General features: G+C 30.1%; 1 long non-coding RNA gene across 1 annotated transcript; it reads left to right on the forward strand.

Moving 5' to 3' along the window:
• The first annotated feature begins 2,361 nt into the window (after nt 1-2,361).
• On the forward strand, nt 2,362-4,102 carry LOC123274138. The gene is made up of 3 exons (XR_006511453.1): nt 2,362-2,566; nt 2,673-2,725; nt 3,675-4,102. It is a non-coding gene; the product is annotated as an uncharacterized LOC123274138 (long non-coding RNA).
• The last annotated feature ends 6,197 nt before the right edge of the window (nt 4,103-10,299 follow it).

Below are 10,299 nucleotides of genomic sequence, written 5' to 3' on the forward strand. Positions count from 1 at the left end.
TTATAAACAATAACAATAATAACGACAATCAAATAAATTTCAAAAAAATAAATCATTTATTCAAAAATGTACAATAAAAATAAAAAATAAATGTGGAAAATAAATAAAAAGTGTATGTTAATATTTGTTTATTTGTTATTCGTTCATTTTATTTTTATGTAATGAAATACTTTTTTTTTCTTCAATTATTTTAATAATTTCAGACAATAAAAAAGATATAATACAACAAAATGGAAAAATAAATAAGTAATGAAAAAAAAAAGTGAAAGTTCTTTTTATTATTCATTCTATTTTTTATGTAATAATAAAGTACTTTTTGTTTTTATCAAGTATTTTTCCAATTTCAAACAATAAAAATAAAAAAGATGTGAAATTAATGTAAAAATAATGAAAAAAAAAAGTGCTTTTTTTTTTATTATTTATCTTTCTTTTTTATGTAATAAAGTACTTTTTGTTTTATCAAGTATTTTTTCCACTTTCTAAACAATAAAATAAAAGATATAAAATAAAATAAAAAAAAATAAGTATTTTTTTTTTTTATTATTATTCGTTCATTTTTCTTCTGAAGTAATGAAGTACTTTTTTTTTTTTTCAATTTTTCTGATTTCAGACAATAATAAAATAAAACAAAACAAAAAAGAAAATGCATAAATGATCGTGTTCACGCTTAAGCCCTAATTAGGGCATGCAATTTTTTGTTTTGTTCAATTTAATGATGATAAAAAACATGTAGTTATTTATTTATTCTAATAATTTTTTAATAATCATAGCGAACAAAGTTTTATCTTTTATTGTTTTATTTTATATGATAAAATTAAATCAATAACGGAATTTGACGGTTACTTCGTTTATTCGTTTTTTTTGTTTTTTGAATTTTCCCGCGAGTAGTATTATCCCCTCTGTAGGTCGAACTAATGAAAAATTTTAACAGATGATAAAACAGTTAGTAATTATACCATCATGTATGTATAGTTTCTGCTTGTTTTATAGTTATTTCAATTCTGTTTATGAAAAATAATACATATGGCTGCCAAAATCGCAGAAAAAGTCACCGAACTGACAATCGAAAAAAATTAACTGTATCGAAACGGAATTATTTTGACACGCAATTTTCACAAGGGTTTTGATAAACTTCCTCAGGAATAAAACAAAAAAAAAAAATTAAATCGTGAAAATGAAAATGAAAAATATACATATGTTGACAATAATAATCATAATCATTATAATAATAATAATAATAATAATAATAATAATAATAATAATAATAATAATATTCCGTAACTACCATTCCGTCACCGCTACGGTATTGACGTGACACCGGTGCTGCCCTATCTGCCAGGAGATATTCCCCAGGTTGTTGAGAATGACAGTTGCAAAATTTATTGGAACATGCCGTTTGCAACAACTCGGCGGATAGATCACAACAAACCTGATATTGTGCTCTTCGACAAGGCTACTCGTGACATTTATGTCATTGAGTTCTCGGCCCCGGCTGAATACAACATCTCAGCCAAAAGAAGAGCACAAAAGACAGATACATCAGGATCTCCTGTTTGAAATTGGCAAACTTTACCCAGGTTACCGTGTCAAGCTCGTCGTCCTGATTGTTGGCGTCCTCGGAGGGATGAAACAGTCTTTTGTATCCTCACTTGCCAGAGTTCCAGCTTGCTCATCAAAAGCTGAATTCTTGGCGGTCAGGATGCAGAAGGCTGTCATACTAGGTTCCCTCCGTCTACTTAGGAAAATGACTTTGGCCTGCTGTGATCACTAACCGCCTTGTTGTGCGGAGTGGTACAGCAGTAATGGATGGAGCTCAGGCTGGGCCCTCGGAGAATCGGACTCCGGGGACAACCCCCCTGAGCATTTAATAACATAATAATAATAATAATAATATTGATATTATTTTTAATGGTATCAATGAATTAATAATGCAAATAATACTAATAATAATATTTATCAGTATTATAATTATTGCTATTATTATTAAATTATTGAGCATTAGAGTATGGAATTTAAGTCAACAATTTCCTTTAATTAAAATTTTTAACTTCCCTGTTTAAATTTAATTTTCATTGCTATGTTATCTGAAGGAGTCTTAAAATAATTAAATAAAAACATTTTCATTTTATTTCAAATTTTATTATTATCATTATTATTAATTTCATAATTGTTTTTATTTTTATTATCATTGACTAAAACTATTATTATTGACATCTCTTCTTTATTAATGCGAATCTTACAATCTCGGAATGTTCGGAAATTGTATTCTGGAGGGGAAACCTAAGACAGGTTTTCCGTTATTATGTACTATTTCACTAGGTGGCAGTGAACTCGATCAGCTGTTAAAATTTACAAAGATCATAAAGGAACAAATATCTGGAATTGTTTCTGATAATAATTTAACTATTTCATTTATTAAATTGTTAACGTTGAACGATTAATAAATTAATTTCTTTATTTATTATCGTTGAACGATTAATAAATACACTTTAGTTTTTTTTCCATAAGATTTATCAGGACTTCGAGAAATTATCGTACGTATATATCAAAAAAAAAATTATTACAGGTTAGTTGTATTATACATAAACATAATGACAATCTGTATATTTGTTAGCTTGTGATATGTTGTCTTTAAATATTAATTTTTTTTAATTCTTTCATTCTATTTTCAGTTTATCTTAAAAAAGTTCATGTAAAGCTTCAGAGTGAGTCAAGAATTGACCAGGTAAATTTTATTTTACTTAATTTCATAAATATATTCATTTTTAACTTCCCGCTAAAAATCTCAGATTTTCAAAAATCGGGAAGTTATTGTTTTCACCCCGTTTTACAAAAATCGAGTTTTCATCAGATCTCGACGTTTGAAGGTCACAGGAAGCTTCCCTGACTATTTTTACGATGATGTCCGTACGTCTGTATGTATGTATGTATGTGTGTGTGTGTGTGTGTGTGTAAACCTCTTGTAACTTTTTGAACGACTTGACCGATTTCATCGCGGTTGGGGGTCATTCGAAAGGGTTTCACTAAACTTAGATTTCCTGAAAATTTGAACCGATTCGGACCGGTAGATTTCGAGAAAATTCAAAAAAAGTGAAAAAAAGTTGTTTTTTTCATTTTTTAAATATCTCCGAATTGGCTGAACCGATCGGTCTCAAAACTAATCAGCTCTTAACCTTGAAAACCCCCATGGATCGCCACCGAAAACGTCAGAATCGGTTGATGCGTTCGGGAGATATCGTTGTCGAAAAAAATCAAAAAAAGTGTGTTTTTTTGTAATAACTTGGAAATTCATGGCTCGATCGATTTAAACTTGAAAATTTTTCATGGAGCTTCAAAAACTGCGTCGATTGCCGCCAACCGCGTGAAAATCGGTTCATTCATTCAAAGTTATTGCCGTTTGAAAATTCAAAAATTGTATCTTTAAACTGTTATTAGATTTTCGAGCTCGAAGAGCTCAAATTGACACAAAATAATATTTTTGAGCTCGAAGAGCTCAAAACGTAATGTCTAGTTTGAAGCGTTTCAGTACAAAATGAGCGGGAAGTTGCAGGGATGGCCTTTAGGGTAAACCGTTTTTCTAATTTTTTTTAAGAGAAGCTTTAAATTTGATTAAGTTTCTAATGCCGTAGCATAATTTATTATTTTCATGTAACTAATTTTTCTTTTTCTTTCAGCAATACGTGGTGGTCAACTGGTTTGGGTCGTCGGCGTCACTATTATTCAATTTCTGCTTTCATACAGCAGTCGCAATCAAATTTTCTGCTATTAAGCAGTAGCGATTTCATAAAATCTGCTAAAATTAGCAGTCGTTTTGAAAGTTTCACTTTTAGCCAGCAATTGAGCGCTTATTTTCTGCTTTTGAATAGCAGTTATTTGATAAGTTCTGCTACTAATCAGCAGTCAAATATTAATATTTCTGCTCTCAGTTAGCAGTCGTTGTAAAAGTTTCACTTTTAGCCAACAATTGAGCGCTAATTTTCTGCTATCGAAAAGCAGTCAATTAATAAGTTTTGCTACTAATCAACAGTCAATTTTAATATTCAATCAACCATACTGTTTCTTATTAATTATAGTTTATTAAAGTGTAGTATTTGTTTTGATCCAGTTGGAGTTTAGCTTTGAGAATCTGCTATTTGCGTAGTTCAAAAATGATTATCTTACAAATATTATCTTTATATTTTTATTTTTCAATATTACTTGAATTTATAAATATTTTTTTCTGTTTTATTTAATAAAATACATAAATATTGAATTTTACAAAAATTGTTCACTTACTTTTTTACCCTTTCGTTGTATTTTTAATCGCAAAAGACTATTAATAAATTTTTCTTTATAATGGCATCTACCGACAAACTAGATCATCTGAATATACTTCAAAATCAAATGTTAGATGACAACTATATTGATAATTTTGCATATATATTATATTCGAATTTTGGTTATGCAGTCCGCGAATCTTGGCAAGTTCAATGTCCCGAACTTATTGAACCTTTAAATCCAAAAAAAAATCATATACAAATTTTACACAGTTGTGAAGGAGAGTATAAAGACGGAAATTTTTCAAATGGCCACTGGGTCTGTAGTTTCTACGATACAAAAAATTTATATATATTTGATTCTATCGGAAGCAACATATTACATGACAAACATAAGCTATTTCTTTCCCGGTGTTATCCCAATTTTCCCTTTGAATCAAAAACGATATTTCCTAAAGTCCAACTTCAACCGAATGGTCTTGATTGTGGGGTGTATGCAATTGCATTTGCAACTTCACTTGCTCTTGGAGAGTGGCCAATAGCCGATTCATTTTCCTATGATCATGATCAGATGCGACCACATCTTTTGAAAATATTTCAAAGTAGAGCTGTTGAAACTTTTCCTCGAACAATTAATAATCATCAGTCATCAAATATTAGAAGTACTGTATATTACCCAAATCATAAGATTAATGTTGGCCCTATTTTCAAACCTATTGGAAATTTAAATACTGTGAAAGAAGATCGCTCTGATTTATCAAAAAAATTATTAGTTGAATCGATCAAAAAATCGATTCCAACTTCAACAACCAAAATTAATGACAGCATTAATAATAATAATTCATTAAAAACGAACTGTCAAAGTATTGATCAACCACAACGTACAATTACACCATCAAAGCAGTATAAATATATTAATAGTCAGTCAAAGAATTTAATACCTCAAAAAAATGATTCTATCAATCTGATCTTAGAACCGAACTCTTTAAATAAAGAAGAATTATCCTCCGTTATAAAGGATGAAATGTTATTAGACAATCACATTGATTCTTTTGCATACTTATTACATTCGAATTTTGGTTATGCAGTCCGCAAATCTTGGCAAGTTCAATGTCCCGAACTTATTGAACCTTTTAAATCCAAAAAAAAATCATATACAAATTTTACACAGTTGTGAAGGAGAGTATAAAGACGGAAATTTTTCAAATGGCCACTGGGTCTGTAGTTTCTACGATACAAAAAATTTATATATATTTGATTCTATCGGAAGCAACATATTACATGACAAACATAAGCTATTTCTTTCCCGGTGTTATCCCAATTTTCCCTTTGAATCAAAAAAACGATATTTCCTAAAGTCCAACTTCAACCGAATGGTCTTGATTAGTGTATGCAATCGCGTTTGCAACTTCGATTGCTCTTGGAGAGTGGCCAATAGTCGATTCATTTCGCTATGATCATGATCAGATGCGTCCACATCTTTTAAAAATTTTCCAAAATGGCATTATCTCTCATTTTCCTAAAGAAAAAGCAGTTTTCAATGATATTAAGGAGAACAAATCTAAAAGAAAATACAATAATCATATCAACGTCAGAAATGCACCTGTTCAAAAACGGTTTAAAGGTAAAAATACTGACAATAATAACCAAAATGATAATAATGTTGAAAAAATAATTGATTCGAATGTACTTCAGTCATGCGAAGCATCGTCAAAAAATTTTAATGCTTCTCAAAGTCAAGTAATTCATGAAAATCGTAACATTATAGGCCGATCCACAAACAATACTGCTAAAGTGAGCAATTATTTGAAGCGAAAAGTAGATCCTTCGAGCTTGAAAGAAATTCCAATTACAAAAAGAATAAAATTATTGAATTGCCGATTCTAAATGAAAAATATCTAAATATTATTAAGCAAGGTGATCATTTAATAGATGAGCACTTTTATCAGTTCAAGCTTATTTTAGCAAAATATTCCAATTACAACCATCGTGATACTTTTATACTTACAAATGCCTGAAAAAATTGATCCTGTACCTGAATTTGAAAAACATATTCAAATATTGTACAGTCGAAATAATCATTGGGTGTGTTCATTTTATGATACAAAAAAACTTTATATTTATGACTCTTTAAATAAAGGTTCACTGAATGATGATCAAAGAACTTTTCTACTGCATTTATATCCAAACTTTAAATTTGATTCTATCATTTTCCCAATAGTTCAACATCAGTCTAACGCTTATGATTGTGGAATATTTGCCATTGCTTTTGCGATATCCTTATTGTTTAAGCAAAGTCCTGAAAAAATTATTTATGATATCAACTTAATGCGTTCACATTTATTATTGATCTTGAGGACAAATAATCTTATTCATTTTCCTGTGATTTCCAATACAAATAAAGGTACTTTACTTGACTTATCAGTTATTCGTAAAAAAGAAATTTCTGCTCTCAACTATCGCCGTAAAAGATATGGAACTTCATCAACAATAATAAAAAGAAAAAATTGCCAGATGTTAGCTTGTCGAAAACTCAACAAAATTTGGCTGATAAAGCTGCTCACTTTCAGAGGAAGGATCCTAGTAATGTTCTTACTTCGGCTGTGAATATAAATTCACTGATAAATATGATAAATCAGGGAAATAAGTTAATCGATGAACACATTTATCATTTTAAATTAATGTTAGAAGGTTGTTCTGATTATGTTCATCGCGACACGCTGTATCTAGAAAGACCTGAAAGAATAGAACCTGTACCTAAATTACAGAAGCTAATATTCAAATATTGTTCAGTAGAAATGAACATTGGGTATGTTCTTTTATGATACCAAAAAGATTTATATATACGACTCTCTAAATAGTCGGTCATTACATGACGATCAAAGAATTTTTTTGCAGCATTTATTTCCTTACTTGAAGATAAGTTCGGAAATGGTCAATTTTCCTAAAGTACAATTTCAAGTTAATGGAGATGACTGTGGGGTTTTTTCGATTGCTTTTGCAGTATTCTCTTATTTGGACGAAATCCTGAAGATATAACTTATAATCTCGATAATATGCGATCTCACTTATCAAAAATGTTTCAAACTTATACAATAACTCATTTTCCAGAGTTAAATTGCGACATTTCATACTTAACTGATTTGGAAAAATTCGAAAAAGAACGAACTGCTTTGTACAACCGACGAAAATGTAAATTAAATTCTATTGATACATTGTGTGAAAATAAATCTGGTGATCAAATTGATCAAAAGTACAAGTTAACTGGATGAACAAAGATTTGAGAGCGTACGACAAAAAATTTGTTCAAGCGAAACACAATTCTTCTGATCAAAAATACAAAAACATAAAAATACGACTGCAAAGAAAATCGTATCAAAAATATAAACGGAACGAGTACAAACATGATAGTATCAGTTTGAAATATTCGACAGAATATTGTATTCAAAAACTGACAACTGTAATAGATAAAAAGAATTTAGCTGAGAAAAGATTAGAAGCCGGAAGAATTGTCAAAATGGTGTTTGTGCCAAAGAAAAATTATTTGTCCATTTTATCAAGAACATTGGAGTCATTAAAAAATAAAGCTGAGTTTCATCTTTCCAAATTACCTAATAATTCTGTGATGAATATAGATTTTTATAAGCATGCATGTGGTAGATCACTTCATAATTCATCTACTGAATCTTACTTTTATGATGTATCGTATTTGTTTGAAAAATTAATGATCGAGTTATAACAATGAACTCAAGGGGACAATGTACTGATATCTTGCCACTTCTGAAGAATAATCACGGAAAAAAACAATGGCTATGTAACAGCTACTGTCGTACAAACCACAATAAAGAAATATATGTGCAATATGTTAATTTACTCTCAGGATATTCAGGCACGGCGACTTAAGAGTTTTTCAATGTTATTGAAAAAATTATTTATGACTCGTCATTCTGATAACAAGCTTGGACATTTTCAACATTGTTATAATTCACTTATTTATTGTGAATCTTCATTCATTCCTGTTGAAATACTGTCATCTCATTTTCCAGCGGTCAGATATATAAAACGGCTTATTTATCGAATGAAGGAAAATTTAGACAATCTGAAAAAATTAGATTATGCTCTGGAAACTTGTAATTTAGAAACCTTGATTGAAATTACAAATGAAATGAAGAAAAAGGAAATTTATTAGATAAAGAACAAGACGGACTTTCCTTGGATGAGGATTCATTGCAAGATCAGTATAAAACAGCGTTTACAGCGTTCACCAAACGATCTCTTGATTTACCTCGGTATAAATGTATATCATGCCAAAAGTTAAATTTCAAAAAAGACGTTACTGATCTAAATAAGTTACGTAATCCAATTGTAACTGAAGTTTGGCAAAATCTAAACGATTTCATCAAGACACACGATCCTACATTAAGTAGTGATTATGTATGCACAAATAACTGCTTAAAGAAGCTTCGTGCGAATGAGATGCCTTCTACTTGTCTTTTGAACAATATGTACGTAGGATCAATTCCTGATGAAATAAAAACACTAAATAATTATGAAACAATCCTCATCCAGAGAGCTAAAGCGTTTCAAGTCATTCAACGATTAGGAACTGTCGCAAAAAAAAATTTACCTCACACTATGCGAATGCAAAAATTAAAAGGTCAAACATTTCATCTTCCTTTGCCCATCGACGAAACATTGAAAAAAATATGCTCAACCACAGATCCAATTAATACAAATCATGAGTTATATATATTGATTCGTAGTATAACGAATAAATCAAATGTTGTATGGGAAAATTTAGTTAATTTAGAGAAAATATTCAAAGTTTTAATTTGGTTGAAACAAAATAATCCGTTGTACGCAGAAATATCAATTCCTAAATGTTCCGAAAATTTAAAGCAATGGTTAAAAATCAAAAATTTACAGTTCGATCTTTGAAACAAACGATGTAGAAAAAAAGTAATACTAAAAATGAAAATAATATTTCAAATGACATAACCAATTCTGTCGATGATGACGTGAAAAACGGTGATGTAGAAAATAATTGTAGTAGTACACAAGATCTTAATACTGATAATGAACACAAAAATATTCTTCCTGTATCTCAAGAGAATCCTGAGATTCTGAACGATCAAGCAGTTCTTGTAAAAAAAATTACTCAAATCGATGAACTTGTTCATACAGATAGTGACGTAATCACAATCCCAAATGAAAAAATGGGGTAGTTGAGAGCATCCAGTAATAGCATTGATCATAATGACCATGTAACTACACAGTTTACCTACAACTATGACAACAAATATTAGTTAAAAAACACCAGGGAACCTGAATAGTGATAAAAACAAAACAGACTATGATAATAGACACGGATGAGCAAAATGGGATCCACGTGCAATGATAACTCAGATATTAAATCCTAATAGCTCTCAATACGAACATTGTACAATAGGCATCCACTTCACGATAAAAGAATTAATGAAACTTCAACAAATATGTATCAAATGTTGAAGAGATCAATGACAAGCCCTTAGATAATAGAGTTAAAATCCTTGTAGATTTTGGCAATGTTTCCTGGTGATATCTACTCCACTTACGGTGTAAATCGGTCAACATGAAAGAGAGTTATAAAACTTACAGATTATGAAAGTATACATCAACAGAGCACGATTAAAAATCAGCTGATTCAAGCGATTTCGTTTCTGGAATCAACAATATCTTTTCTTTATTGCATGATCGCTAATATTCGACAATTAGGTCAAGGAATTTATCATACATTAAATGTTATAAATCCTCGTGAGCTGACATACACAGCAGAAAGTTATCTACAAAATTTAAAAGCGTGATGCAGCTAGAAGCGAAATTTGGGTAAATTATATTCGCTCGACTCCGAAACTCTGCTCAATTTTGGGAGGCAAAACCCAGGAAATAACTTACATTGCATGACTCGTCATTATGGTCCGGCAACATGGTTTGTTACAGTCAGTCCTGCTGAATGGCTTTGGTACAAGATCTGATTGATTAAGCATACAAGAAATAAACGCTC

Source organism: Cotesia glomerata, unplaced genomic scaffold (genome assembly GCF_020080835.1).
Source record: "Cotesia glomerata isolate CgM1 unplaced genomic scaffold, MPM_Cglom_v2.3 scaffold_234, whole genome shotgun sequence".
Classification (NCBI taxonomy): domain Eukaryota; kingdom Metazoa; phylum Arthropoda; class Insecta; order Hymenoptera; family Braconidae; genus Cotesia; species Cotesia glomerata.